Source organism: Monodon monoceros, unplaced genomic scaffold, assembly GCF_005190385.1.
Source record: "Monodon monoceros isolate NGI ecotype Baffin Bay Population unplaced genomic scaffold, NGI_Narwhal_1 Super_Scaffold_11, whole genome shotgun sequence".
NCBI lineage: Eukaryota > Metazoa > Chordata > Mammalia > Artiodactyla > Monodontidae > Monodon > Monodon monoceros.
Genome location: NW_021703767.1, coordinates 82645866 through 82661414, shown reverse-complemented (window position 1 = coordinate 82661414; position 15549 = coordinate 82645866). Strand labels below are relative to the sequence as shown.

Below are 15549 nucleotides of genomic sequence, written 5' to 3'. Positions count from 1 at the left end.
CAGCAGCGAATTCCACCATTCTGTCTTCCAGGTCATTATCCATTCTTCTGCCTCAGTTATTCTGCTATTTATTCCTTCTAGTGTATTTTTCATTTCAGTTATTGTATTGTTCATCTCTGTTTGTTTGTTCTTTAATTTTTCTAGGTCTTTGTTAAACATTTCTTGCAACCTCTTGATCTTTGCCTCCATTCTTTTTCCGAGGTCCTGTATCATCTTCACTATCATTATTCTGAATTCTTTTTCTGGAAGGTTGCCTATCTCCACTTCATTTAGTTGTTTTTCTGGGGTTTCATCTTGTTCCTTCATCTGGTACATAGCCCTCTGCCTTTTCATCTCGTGTATCTTCCTGTGAATGTGGTTTTAGTTCCACAGGCTGCGGTATTGTAGTTCTTCTTGCTTCTCTGTATATATTTCTATTTGACTTTTTCTTCTATCTCTTTCCTGAGTTTGATTAACTCATTTCACATCTTGGTTTTTGTCCATTTCTATCCAGAAAATTTGAATTTTGGTGTTTTATATCTTCAAGTGTCTATTTAATAATATTTAATTTGTGTTGGATATTGTGTCATGATTTTCATCCATTTCTTCATTGTTTTGGAGGGGAATAAATTCATCAGCTGAACATATTAGACTCTCACTTATTGTTTTCTTCTCAAAGTGGCTTGGTATAGATGCTGCCTGTCATTTGTTTATTTAAAAGTGTGTTGAATTTTCCCGGCCTGCTAATAACAGGTTTTCTTTGTGGGGAGAGGTAAAGGGCTTGGGTGGTTTACTAAGATTCTTAGTTCAGGAATGCCTTCTTTTATTGATAAGTGTAGTGAAATTTCTTTAATAGATTGTGCTTTTCTGAGGGAGAGATTAGTGTGTCTTCTGATTCTGCAATTTTCTTCTGTTTCTGTAGGACTTCTGCTTTCCACCATTTCCCAGTCTCCAAGTAATGCTTCCCCCTTCTAAGCAGCCTTCCTCTCCCTAGGAGTGGAGGCTTTCCAAGACTGTTATTTTTGGTTCTGTGCATTTTTGAGCCTCTCCTAGATTCCTCAGTGGCCAGTGCTCTGGCCTGCCAGGTGGCAGACCTAATCTCAGTCTCCCTCCTGCCCTCACTCTCTTCCTTCCTTCCTTTCTACAGGTTTATTCAACACTAAACAATCTCTTCCAGATTTACTGAGGTGGCCGACCACATCCACGGCCAAACACACCTTTAAATTGGAATTCAGTTGCTGACCCAACCTGGCCTTAGCTCTCCTTTTGGCACCAGAGAGCACAATGCTTGGTCTGTAGGCTTTTCTGTCAGCTTCCCCTTGTGTGAGTCTTGCAGGTTGTTCTCCCTCCAGAACTTTGGGCTGTGACCAGTCTCAGGACGGCTGCAGTGTAGGGTGGCAGGCCCGTCCCAGGGGGCAGATGGAGGCAATCACAGAAATACTGGATACCCTTGCTGGTAAGGTACCGGTAGAAATGTCTTCAGGCAAACTCTTCCTTCCTTTAGCCTGGTGATGTAAGACAGTATGGCCTTCATGACGTGAAGACTGGGAACATTCTTGTCTGCCAGCTCAGGGTGTTTAGGCATGTGGACATCCTTTTTGGCCACCATCACCTCCTCCGTTAAAAGGAGTTCATAAATGACAAGCAGGTCCTTCTTGGGCATCAACATCACGATGGCTGCTGCATCCAGGGCTGGAGCTGAAGAAGGATTCTTAGCATTCCTCTACTCAAGATGAGACCCTCTCTTTTTGAAGTGGTGAATTTTATTCATGTTCTTCCACTGCTAGGATTCCCCTGAACCCATCCTTCTTCCCTGCAGTCTTCACCTGACTTTCCAGTTAGAGCTCTGGAGCCAGCTTTGCTGATATCATATGTTTAATTTGCCTCTTACATGTAAATTAAAGTTTGTGGAATCTCTGTCTTGTAGTTATGGTATAGATATAGGTTATATGTGATTTGAGTTGCTCTCCTTGTTAGTTTGTATGGGTTTTGGTGGTTGTGTGAAGATTTGTGGATGTAAGAAACTATCAGTATCCCATGGGAACTCAGTTGAGTCATTTTTTAAAATCTTGATTTTATTTATTTTGGAAGGCTTCCTCAGATTTATAGTGATTCTTGACTGACTGCTCCTATTTAAGAGTGTGGCACAAAAAGGATATCAGGAGCCTTGTGTGTGTGTTGAGTTGGGGGTGGGCTTTGCTTTGGGGTGATTGTACAGGAGCTGGCCATTATGCTGGGGATCCTCTAATGCCATAATGTGCAGTTCTATTCTCTGGGCTACTCATTTCTGTAGGGAAAGAAATTCTATTCTCCTCCCTAAAGGATGGATGTCTGGTTTGACCACAGGGGAACTGGAGGAAGGGGAGAATGGGGGGATTGTTTCTATTTTATATAGATTTTAATTAGCCTCCTTGTTTTCAACCCTACTTGCCCTCCGCTGTTCTACTCTACTTGATTCCTTAGAGAACTGAACTTCTCTGACATACTGTAGGGCTAAAGATCTCTTTTCTGTGTTTTTTCTCTCTGCCAGTATTCTAATCTGCAGTTTCCTTTATTCGGCTACTTTACTTGTCACTCCTTCTTTTGCTTCCTGTCTTCTAGAATTTTGTCAAAATCTCTTATCAGCTGATGGACCTCCTTTCATTCTCTTGTGGCTGTAGGTTTATCCATGTTTTAGTCCTTCACTTTAATTTTAGCGAGGATGTGGGAGGGAATGGAAATAAACAGAGATGTTTAGTCTGCTATTTTTAATTAGAAATCTCTTCTGTTAGAGTTTTAAATGTTTAAAAGAAAAGCATCCCCATTAGGAAAGGAAAGAAGATGGTTGTTCTATGGTTATAAGAACCACCAGGAGGTAGATGTGATCCTGACCATTGCTCCTGGCCCAGATGGCAACCGGATGTGGTTGGGCCTGAGGGCTGAAGGAGTGTCTACCTGCAGTTCACAGCAGAACTCACGGGGGAGGCTAGAACTGAAGACCCTGCACCTATCCCTGGAGCTGAAACTCCACATCCTACATAATGTAATGTTGAAAATGTCTTTACCTTAACAAAAATGTAGTTATGTGCAGAAATAGAGTCACAGATGTAGAAAACAAACTTATGGTTACTAGGGTGGGATGAGGGATAAACTGGGAGATTGGGATTGACATATACACCCTACTATATATAAAATAGATAACTAATAAGGACTTACTGTATAGCACTGGAAACTCTACTCAATACTCTGTAATGGCCTATATAGGAAAAGAATCTAAAAAAGAGTGGAAATATGTGTATGTATAACTGATTCACTTTACTCTACACCTTAAACTAACACAACACTGTAAATCAACTATACACCAATAAAAATTAAAAATAAACTAAAATAAAAAAGTAGTTATGTGCTATACTGAACATATTTCCCTGTCTTTACATGTTTGTGTGCCATACAGTACCACATATTCTTTATCCGTTCATTTGTCAGTGGACACTTAGGTTGTTCCATATCTTGGCAATTGTAAATAGTGCTGCTATGATCGTTGGGGTGCATGTATCTTTTTGAATTAGAGTTTTCGTCTTTTCTGGATATATGTCCAGGAGTGGAATTGTTAGACCATAAAGTAGCTCTATTTTAAGTTTTTTAAGGAACCTCCATACTGTTTTCCATAGTGGCTTCACCAATATACATTCCCACCAACAGTGTGTAGGAGGGTTCCCTTTTCCCCACATCCTCTTCAGCATTTATTAGCTATAGATATTTTGATGATGGCCATTCTGACCAATGTAAGGTGTTATCTCATTGTGGTTTTGATTTGCCTCAGACTAACTATTAGCAACGTTGAGCATCTTTTCATGTGCCTGTTGGACATGAAACTAACATGTTACCTGAAACTAACACAATATTGTAAATCAACTATATTTCAATTTTTAAAAATGTTGAATGTTTTTAAGAAAGATATTTAACATCATAACATTAGACGAGATTGCTAAAGGAGTTAGTATAGAGGAAGAAGTGAAGGAGTGCCCTGGAGTACTCCAAAGTAAAGAAGTACAAATTGAAGAACGAGTAGGCTGAGAAAGAACAGCCAGTGAGGAAGGAGGAAAACCCAGAGAGTGTGGTGTCTTGCTAGAGAGTATTTCCAGGAGGAAGAGGCAATGAACTGTGCAAGGTGTGTTGATAGGTCAAGTAAGATGAGGACTGAGGACCGATCATTGGATTTTGCAACACAGAAGTCACTGGTGACCTTGTTCAGAGACGTTCATAGTGTGATAGAGGCATAAGCCTGACTGAAGTGGATGCAATAGAGAATTCGAGACAGTGAGTACAAGTAATACTTTCAAGTAGCTTTTTATGAAGGGGAGCAGAGAAATGGGATGGTTGTTGGAAGGAAAGGAAGGATCAAGAGTTTTTCTTTGAAAATGAGAGAAAAGTTGTTACCATCCATCCTCTACAGTTTGGGAAATTCTGACGTGTATTCAAGCTCACTGACTCTTTCCTCAGCTGTGACCAGTCTACGGTTGAGCTCATCCAAGGTGTTTACAACCACAAATTTCCCTCTGAGCACTGCTTTCACTGTATCCAATAAATTCTGTGAGGACTTCCAATACTATGTTAAATAGAAGTGCAAGAGTGGGCATCCTTGTCTTGTTGCTGATTTTAGAGCCGTGTGGATGACAGGGTCTTGGTGCTCTGGCCAGGTGTCAGGCCTGTGCCTCTGAGGTGGGAGAGCCAAGTTCAGGACATTGGTCCACCAGAGACCTCCCAGCTCCATGTAATATCAAATGGCAAAAGCTCTCCCAGAGATCTCCACCTCAATGCTAAGACCCAGCTCCACTCAACGACCAGCAAGCTACACTGCTGGACACCCTATGCCAAACAACTAGCAATACAGGAACACAACCCCACCCATTAGCAGAGAGGCTGCCTAAAATCATAATAAGACCACAGACACCCCAAAACACACCACCGGATGTGGACCTGCCCACCAGAAGGACAAAATCCAGCCTCATCCACCAGAACACAGGCACTAGTCCCTTCCTACACAACCCACTGAACCAACCTTAGCCACTGGGGGCAGACACCAAAAACAACAGGAACTATGAACCTGCAGCCTGTGAAAAGGAGACCCCATACACAGTAAGTTAAGCAAAATGAGAAGACAGAGAAACACACAGCAGATGAAGGAGCAAGGTAAAAACCCACCAGACCAAACAAATGAAGAGGAAATAGGCAGTCTACCTGAAAAAGAATTCAGAGTAATGATAGTAAAGATGATCCAAAATCTTGGAAATAGAATGGAGAAAATACAAGAAATGTTAAACAAGAACTAAAGAGCAAACAAACAATGATGAACAACACAATAAATGAAATTTAAAATTATCTAGAAAGAATCAATAGCACAATAACTGAGGAAAAAGAATGGATAAGTGACCTGGAAGATAAAATAGTGGAAATAACTACTGCAGAGCAGAATAAAGAAGAAGAATGAAAAGAACTGAGGACAGTCTCAGAGACCTCTGGGACAACATTAAACGCACCAACATTTGAATTATAGGGGTTCCAGAAGAAGAAGAGAAAAAGAAAGGGACTGTGAAAATATCTGAAGAGATTATAATTGAAAACTTCCCTAATATGGGAAAGGAAATAGTTAATCAAGTCCAGGAAGCACAGAGAGTCCCATACAGGATAAATCCAAGGAGAAACACTCCAAGACACATATTAATCAAACTATCAAAAATTAAGTACAAAAAAAATATTAAAAGCAGCAAGGGAAAGCAACAAATAACATAAAAGGGAATCCCCATAAAGTTAACAGCTGATCTTTCGGCAGAAACTCTGCAAGCCAGAAGGGAGTAGCATGACATATTTAAAGTGATGAAAGGAAAAAACCTACAACCAAGATTACTCTACCCAGCAAGGATCTCATTCAGATTTGACAGAGAATTTAAAACCTTCACAGACAAGCAAAGGCTAAGAGAATACAGCACCACCAAACCAGCTTTACAACAAATGCTAAAGGAACTTCTCTAGGCAGGAAACACAAGAGAAGGAAAAGACCTACAATAACAAACCCAAAACAATTAAGAAAATGGTAATAGGAATATACATATTGATAATTACCTTAAATGTAAATGGATTAAATGCTCCAACCAAAAAACATAGACTGGCTGAATGGATACAAAAACAAGACCCGTATATGTGCTGTCTACAAGAGACCCACTTCATACCTAAGGACACATACAGACTGAAAGTGAGGGGATGGAAAAAGATATTCCATGAAAATGGAAATCAAAAGAAAGCTGGAGTAGCAATTCTCATATCAGACAAAATAGACTTTAAAACAAAGACTATTACAAGAGACAAAGAAAGACACTACATAATGATCAAGGGATCAATCCAAGAAGAAGATATAACAATTGTAAATATTTATGCACCCAACATATGAGCACCTTAATACAAAAGGCAAATGCTAACAGCCATAAAAGGGGAAATAGACGATAACACAATCATAGTAGGGGGCTTTAACACCACACTTTCACCAATGGACAGAGCATCCAAAATGAAAATAAATAAGGAAACACAAGCTTTAAATGACACATTAAACAAGATGGACTTAATTGATATTTGTAGGACATTCCATCCAAAAACAAAAGAATACACTTTCTTCTCAAGTGCTCATGGAACATTCTCCAGGATAGATCATATCTTGGGTCACAAATCAAGCCTTGATAAATTTAAGAAAATTGTAATCATATCAAGTATCTTTTCTGACCACAATGCTATGAGACTAGATATCAATTACAGGAAAAAACCTGTAAAAAATACAAACATATGTAGGCTAAACAATACACTAATTAATAACCAAGAGATCACTGAAGAAATCAAAAAATACCTAGAAACAAATGACAATGAAAACACAATGACCCAAAACCCGTGGGACGCAGCAAAAGCAGTTCTAAGAGGGAAGTATATAGCAATACAATCCTACCTCGAGCAACAAGAAACATCTCAAATAAACAACCTAACCTTACACCTAAAGCAATTAGAGAAAGAAGAACAAAAAATCCCAAAGTTAGCAGAAGGAAAGAAATCATAAAGATCAGATCAGAACTAAATGAAAAAGAAATGAAGGAGACGATAGCAAAGATCAATAAAACTAAAAGCTAGTTCTTTGAGAAGATAAACAAAGTTGATAAACCATTAGCCAGACTCATCAAGAAAAAAAGGGAGAAGACTCAGATCAATAGAATGAGAAATGAAAAAGGAGAAGTAACAACTGACACTGCAGAAATACAAAGGATCATGAGAGATTATCACAAGCAACTATATGCCAATAAAATGGACAACCTGGAAGAAATGGACAAATTCTGAGAAAAGCACAACCTTCCGAGACTGAACCAGGAAGAAATAGAAAATGTAAACAGGGCAATCACAAGCACTGAAATTGAAACTGTGATTAAAAATCTTCCAACAAACAAAAGTCCAGGACCAGATGGATTCACAGGTGAATTCTATCAAACATTTAGAGGAGACATAACACCTATCCTCCTCAAACTCTTCCAAAATATAGCAGAGGGAGAAACACTCCCAAACTCATTCTATGAGGCAACCCTCATCCTGATACCAAAACCAGACAAAGATGTCACAAAGAAAGAAAACTACAGACCAATATCACTGATGAACATAGATGCAAAAATCCTCAACAAAATACTAGCAAACAGAATCCAACAGCACATTAAAAGGATCATACACCATGATCAAGTGGGGTTTATCCCAGGAATGCAAGGATTCTTCAATATACACAAATCAATCAATGTGATACACCATATTAACGAATTGAAGAATAAAAACCATATGATCATCTCAACAGATGCAGAAAAAGCTTTCAACAAAATTCAATACCAATTTATGATAAAAACGCTCCATAAAGTAGGCATAGAGGGAACATACCTCAACGTAATATAGGCCATATATGACAAACCCACAGCCAACATCATTCTCAATGGTGAAAAACTGAAACCGTTTCCACTAAGATCAGGAACAAGACAAGGTTTCCCACTCTCACCACTATTATTCAACATAGTTTTGGAAGTTTTAGCCCCAGCAATCAGAGAAGAAAAAGTAATAAAAGGAATCCAAATCAGAAAAGAAGAAGTAAAGCTGTCACTGTTTGCAGATGACATGATACTATACATGTATCCTAAAGATGCTACCAGAAAACTACTAGAGCTAATCAATGAATTTGGTAAAGCAGAATACAATATTAATGCACAGAAATCTCTTGCATTCCTATACACTAATGATGAAAAATCTGAAAGAGAAATTAAGGAAACACTCCCATTTACCATTGCAACAAAAAGAATAAAATACCTAGGAATAAACCTACCTAAGGAGGTAGAAGGCCTGTACTCAGAAAACTATAAGACACTGATGAAAGAAATTAAAGATGAAAAAACAAATGGAGAGATATACCATGTTCTTGGATTGGAAGAGTCAACATTGTGAAAATGACTCTACTACCCAAAGCAATCTACAGGTTCAGTGCAATCCCTATCAATCTACCAATGGCATTTCTCACAGAACTAGAACAAAAAATTTCACAATTTGTATGGAAACACAAAAGACCCTGAATAGCCAAAGCAATCTTGAGAAAAAAAAACGGAGCTGGAGGAATGAGGCTCCTTGACTTCAGACTATACTACAAAGCTACAGTAAGCAAGACAGTATGGTACTGGCACAAAAACAGAAATATAGATCAATGGAACAGGATAGAAAGCCCAGAGATAAACCCATGCACATATGGTCACCTTATTTTTGATAAAGGAGGCAAGAATACACAATGGAGAAAAGACAGCCTCTTCAATAAGTGGTGCTGGGAAAACTGGAAAGGAATCCATGCAAAGGAATGAAATTAGAGCACTCCTTAACAACAAACACAAAAATAAACTCAAAATGGATTAAAAACCTAAATGTAAGGCCAGACACTATAAAACTCTTACAGGAAAACATAGGCAGAACACTCTATGACATAAATCACAGCAAGGTCCTTTTTGACCCACCTGCTAGAGAAATGGAAATAAAAACAAAAATAAAGAAATGGGATCTAATGAACCTTAAAATCTTTTTCATAGTAAAAGAAACCATAAACAAGACAAAAAGACAACCCTCAGAATGGGAGAAAATATTTGCAAATGAAGCAACTGACAAAGGATAAATCTCCAAAACTTACAAGCAGCTCATGCAGTTCAATGTCAAAGAAACAAAAAACCCTTCCAAAAATGGGCAGAAGACATAAACAGACATTTCTCCAAAGAAGATATACAGATTGCCAACAAACACATGAAAGAATGCTCAACATCGTTAATCATTAGAGAAATGCAAATCAAAACTACAACGAGATATCACCTCACACCAGTCAGAATGGCCATCATCAAAAAATCTACAAACAATAAATGCTGGAAAGGGTGTGGAGAAAAGGGAACCCTCTTGCACTGTTGGTGGGAATGTAAATTGATACAGCCACTATGGAGAACAGTATGGAGGTTCCTTAAAGAACTAGAAATAGAACTACCATATGACCCAGCAATCCTACCACTGGGCATATATCCTGAGAAAATCATAATGCAAAAAGAGTCATGTATCACAATGTTCATTGCAGCTCTATTTACAATAGCCAGGACATGGAAGCAAGCTAAGTGTCCATCGACAGATGAATGGATAAAGAAGATGTGGCACATATATACAATGGAATATTACTCAGCCATAAAAAGAAACAAAATTGAGTTATTTGTAGTGAGGTGGATGGACTGAGAGTCTGTCCTACAGAGTAAAGTAAGTCAGAAAGAGAACAATAAATACCGTAAGCTAACACATATATATGGAATCTAAAAAAAAAAAGAAAGGTTCTGAAGAACCTAGGAGCAGGAGAGGAATAAAGATGCGGACGTAGAGAATGGACTTGAGGATACGGGGAGGGGTAAAGGTAAGCTGGGACGAAGTGAGAGAGTAGCATTGACATATATACGCTACCATATGTAAAATAGATAGCTAGTGGGAAGCAGCTACATAGCACAGGGAGATCAGCTCGGTGCTTTGTGACCACCTAGGGGGGTGGGATAGGGAGGGTAGGAGGGAGACACAAGGGGGAGGAGATATGGGGATATATGTATATGTATAGCTGATTCACTTTGTTATAAAACAGAAACTAACACACCATTGTAAAGCAATTATACTCCAATAAAGATGTTTTTTAAAAAAAGGAAAATGGAAGAAATAATAGTATGATTGTATGTTTATGGGAAAGAGTAGAGAGGGAAAATCTGATGCTGTGAGAGAGAAGGTAGATTTACTGTAGAGATGTCCTTGAATAGGGGAGGGATTGGCTTTAGTCAGGACCACAGATGGTTTATCTATAGTCAAGGAGGAAATACAGAGTATGCTGGCACAGATGTGGTAGGTGGGAGTCCAGGACAGTTTTTTTTTTGACAAATTTCATTTCCTCAGTAAAACGGGAAGCAAGATCGCAAGTAAAGAGTGAAGCTAAAGAAGGTGTTGGAGGTCTGAGGGGAAGACAGGTGAAGAAATCGTTATTCAGGACTATAGGATTAGGATGTACTGGATGATTGCCTGGCTACAGTTGACATGTGCTTGAGGTTCATAGTCATGGATTTAGAGAGAAAACAGTCAGCAGTTTTGCATCTTTTTCTGCAGCCAGGTTCAGGTGCATGAGGGCAGGTGTGGAGTAGGTGGAGGGCTGGATTTAACCTGGTCTGTCATTTTTTTAAGTTAGTATCACAAAGTGAAAGAGGTGCAAAGGAATTAGATTGTGATAAAGAGAGAAATTATAAGAATTGGGTGAGGAAATTAAATTTGGCAAGGAAGGAAGAGGGGACATCTAGGGATCGAGGCACTGGGAAAGGTGGTAGGATCAGTGGATCTTAGGTCATTGTGAGGCAAAGCATTGCTGGAGTTTGGTAATGGGGGGGTGAGCTAGAAATATAAGCGATGAAGGCAGAAACTGGGATGCATGACTGAGATTGTTGGCTTTGATTACTGGTGAATGTAAATCTACAGAATGATTATGAAATGCGTGGTGGAGGAAGGGTAGAGAACAAAATCAGGTACTGAGAATTCTGGGTGCTGGAGGGACGCTTGCCAGCTCCCCTGGCTCAGGATCCCAAGAGTGGTGTGTGTGTGTGTGTGTGTGTGTGTGTGTGTGTGTGTGTGTGCTTTCCTTATAATTTTATTAAAAATATAGAATACTTTAAATATGTAGAATCCACAACTCTCATATAAGCAAAAGAATACTCATTCTCTGGCAAGAACTACCTGAGTTGGAATGTTGGTTGGTTTTCCTCATGCACGTCTCCAGCCAGCTGTTGAAAGCATGGGTCTGAAATACAGGAGTAAAGTTGGAGATCTGGGAAATAGCTTAATAAAAATAAAGATAGAAGCAATGTGAATAGACAAGTTCGTGTGGAGAGAATGTGTACACCAAGAAGGGAGCCAAAGAGTGGACTCTGGGAAGAACCCATATTTACAGGGCACGAGGAACCAAAAGAACTCATGAGAAGGAGAGGGCAGAAATGTAGGAGAAGGGTCCAGGAGACACAGGGTGGAAGGATTTTCAGAGTAAGGGAGCAAGGGCCCAAGGCAAGGCACAGTCAGGTTGCGCAGGCTAAGAACTGGGTGAAGTCTGTGCAAAAGTGGTTGCCAAAGCAGTGGCTGGAGTAAGAGTTGTGGCCAAGAGGATTTGAAGTGGAGCACAAGAGGGCTCCTGTATCACTCAGATCTGTTCTTGCCTTCCAGCAAATCCAATCCACCTCAGAGACCCCATCAAATGTGGTCAGCTACAATCTCTGCAAGAACATAATATAAGGGTGTCAGTAGAACAAGCTGTGGTCCCCACTAGTGCAGCTGGTCCCCAAACTGAAATTGGTATTTATCATCTCCTTCTCCATCACCATCATAGATTTCCCTCTTTGTCGCCAGCACTTTGACTGGTGTGGGTTGGTTGCCTGGTGGGGAGACCTAGTCCTTCATCCCAAAGGATCTGAGCCTTAGCTACCTTGCTTTTGTCGGGCAGTGGTTGCAGTAATTGACTGCTTACCATTATCACTGGGCATGGAACCTCTGTGTTTCAGTTGTAGTCCTTCTGTCCCCCATCATATAGCTACTCTAGCTCTTCATGGCTTTCAGAGTCAATCATCACCCCTTCCTGCCCGCAACCTATACTTATTGGTCTACCAGCATGGGATTCCCAAGGGTCCAGGTAGTAGGTGTAGCTTCAGACCCTATGGTATGCCTGTCTGAAGTTTTGCCCTCCTTCCCCTACTATGAGTGCCAGATCTTCTGATACAATAGAGCATAAGGCTGTAGGTACCGGAATCACAAACTCTGAGAGTAGGCCACTGGGAGTGATGGTGGGTGGAGTCAATCCCACTTCTCCCTCTTGGTTCCGGGATGCATGTTGAACAGCTACAGAGGAAACAACTCTGTATATCATCCACTGGCCAGTGCCTATACCTCATCTTAGAGGATGCACCTCAACCCCGCAGGGTGTTGTCCTGAAACCTGTGCCTTAAATGAGACTTTAACAGGCCATTCCAACATTCTCTTCCGATGTTTGTTTCCAGCTGCTAAGAACACAGTAAGAGCAATAGATCCTGTGATGCTATGTCCATTTCACACTTCCTTTGCCATAGATGGGTTCCTCGTTCTGAAGTAATGACGTGTGATACATCATGCTAATCGATAAGGAATTTTGTAAGCCCGAAGTTGGAGGTACTGGTGGAAGAACTACAGGCAGGGATGGGAACCAGGGAAGATGCTGCCCTTTGGGTGGTAAAGCACAGTCAGGTGGAAATTAGTATGATTGTTCTGTGGCCCCTGGAGGCCTGGTGCAAGTTCCTTGTGTCATCAGTTTGCTTGAAGGGCCTTCCCTTCAGGACCACAGAGAAGATGACCCACGGGGAGTGTGTGGCCACGGCCTCAGCCTCCCTCAACTGGGCAGGGCTACTGCGTATGGCTGCACAGGCTGTACATTGCACAACACAAGGGAGGGTGTTGCAAAACTGTCACATTTGCAAAACTGTGACGTGCATGGCACCACCTGGAATTGCACAGCGCAGAGATCCTGTAGAAGAGAATCACATCTCAGCACTGGTCAGTGTCAAATGTGTGCTGGGGAACAGTGTTACGGATAGGATGCTAAGTGAATCCCAACTATTGGCTTAATCTGAGGGTAGAGACAGGGTGTAGGTCAACATCTGCCCTTGCCTTGAACCTCCCAGAGGTCCTGCCACCCCTGCTTACCTCCAAAAGTCTCTAGGCCTTCTTGTATTCCTCCACCCCTGTTTCCCTCCCTGCAGTGCGAGGGGTAGCAATTGATTAATGCAGAGATCTTTACGTAACAGTCAATTTTACGAGCCACTTTAGTAGGTGGAATAGCTCCAGGAATTTTAGGAGCACCTCTCCACCGAGGAACTCACAGTGCTTCTACTTTATTCTCACAACCTCTCTGTGAAGGTAGTGGAGGATGAACAGACACATTCCCCAATTTATCCCAGGAGAAACTGAGGCCAGAAAGGAAAAGTGACTTTCCCAGTGTTAGGGACCGAATGTTTGTGTCCCCTTCTAAAACTCATATGTTGAAATCCTAACCCCCAGTGTGCTATTCTGAGGTGGGGTCTTTGGGAGGTGATTAGTCATGAGGGTGGAGCCCTAATGAATGGGATTGATGCCCTTATAGGAAGAGACACAAGAGAGATGATCTCTTTCTCTGCCATGTGAGGATACAGCAAGGATTTGGCCATCTGCAAAAGGGGGCCTTCACCAAGAATTCCACCATGCTGGCACTGATCTTGGACTTATAGCCTCCAGAGCTGTGAGATATAAATGTCTGCTGTTTAAGCTGTCCAGTCTATGGTATTTTGTTATAGCGGCCCAAGGGACTAAGATACCCAGCATCACCCAGCAATTTGGTAGCACAGCCTTTTACCTCAGTGCATCACTACTCCGACAACTGCTACTTCTATCTGTAAATACCCCACACCCCCAAACCCCACAAGGGGAATGTATCAGTCAGGGTCCAATCAGGAAATGGAAACCACACAGTGACTTGAACAGGGAAAGTTTAATAATAAAGAATCATTAACTGTAACAGGGGATTGGGATAAAGAAAGGCTGGCTGGTAATTGGTGGAGAAAACTCAGATGAATACAGTAGTAGCGGATATAGGGAGCAGTCACTACACCTAGAGCTGAGAGAGACATAAAGAAGGAGCAATCTGCAAGAGGGTCTCCCTCCACAGGCTGAGATCCAGACCTCACTGAAGAAGGTACAGCCAGGGCTCACTGGATGGTGAGGTCTGCTGAAGTGCTGTGCTAGCTGGAGTCACTGAGGAACAGTTCGCTGGGGGTTGAGGGGAGCTGCCCAGGGAGAAGTGCCGGTGCTGCTGGCTGCTAGGTTCTACGGAAACCATGCATGTAGCTGGACCAGGTGCTGCAGAAGCCTCGTGCTGCGGGAGGCTGCCCAGGGGAGCACACTGGAACCTGGAAAGCTGGCCCCCTCCTCCCCCAGTCTCTTTCCAGAGCCCACTACTGAGAAAGCTTAGCATCTGGGCAGCTGGCAAAGGAGAAATACTTTAAGGTCCAGGTGCATTATCACCGAGGAACAGTCTTGGAGCTGAAAGGCAATAGCCTGATAACTGGCACATGGAACAGAGAACCTGGAGTCCCTTGATTGAGAGTATATTAACTCCATTTGGTAGCTCTCAGCTCCAGACAGGGCTTCCAGAAAGGAAAATCTCCAGGCTCAGGGAAGAGGAAAAGGACCCAGGAATTCCAGAAGACAGATCAGCAAGGGGAAACGTATACCCAGTCAGGAAACACTGTTGTGCAAGGGAAGAACCCATAATAAATGTTTCTGTGCTTTTTAATCGAGGTATAAATTATATGCAATTAAGTGCACTAATCTTAAGGGTACTATCTGAGAAAGTTTTGCATATGTATAAACCCACGTGATCATGCCCCAGATCAAGGGAGAACATTTCCAGCACCCAGAGGGCTCTCTTGTTCTATTCCCAGTCAACACAGAAATTCCACTATTCTGACTCCTATCATCATAGATTGGTTTTCCTTGTTTTTAATTTCACATATATGGAGTTATATAGTATCTGCTCTTTGGTGTCTGCTTTCTTTATCATTGTCTCTGTGAAATTCATCCAAGTTTTGGTGAGCAGGAAAACCAGAACAATGTTTAAGCCAAAAAAGAGACAGAAAGAAAATTCAGCCATGTTGCTTACTAGACTGTTTCCTGTGGAGACATGTCTAGTTACAAGAGTATCTACATACCTGCTCTCCATGACGTAGATTTGTGACTATATTTCCAGATCCTCAGGCGATCATCACTTTATTGGTTGTGTGATGTTCCCTTGTGTGGGCCCAGCAAGCTCAGGTAAATAGATAAGCCTCTGAACTGAGAGGTACCATCCAGTGGGTGGGGAAGGGCAGGCCTTGAACCATCTGTGTCACTGCTGAGTCTCCAGAGTCTGGAAGTGGCAAAGTGAACATGGAAAGGAGGACCTCA

At 41.4% G+C, this 15549-nt stretch overlaps 1 pseudogene; it reads right to left on the bottom strand.

The window, feature by feature from the left end:
* Positions 1-1158: 1158 nt before the first annotated feature.
* On the bottom strand, positions 1159-1648 carry LOC114891279 (annotated as a pseudogene).
* Positions 1649-15549: the final 13901 nt, after the last annotated feature.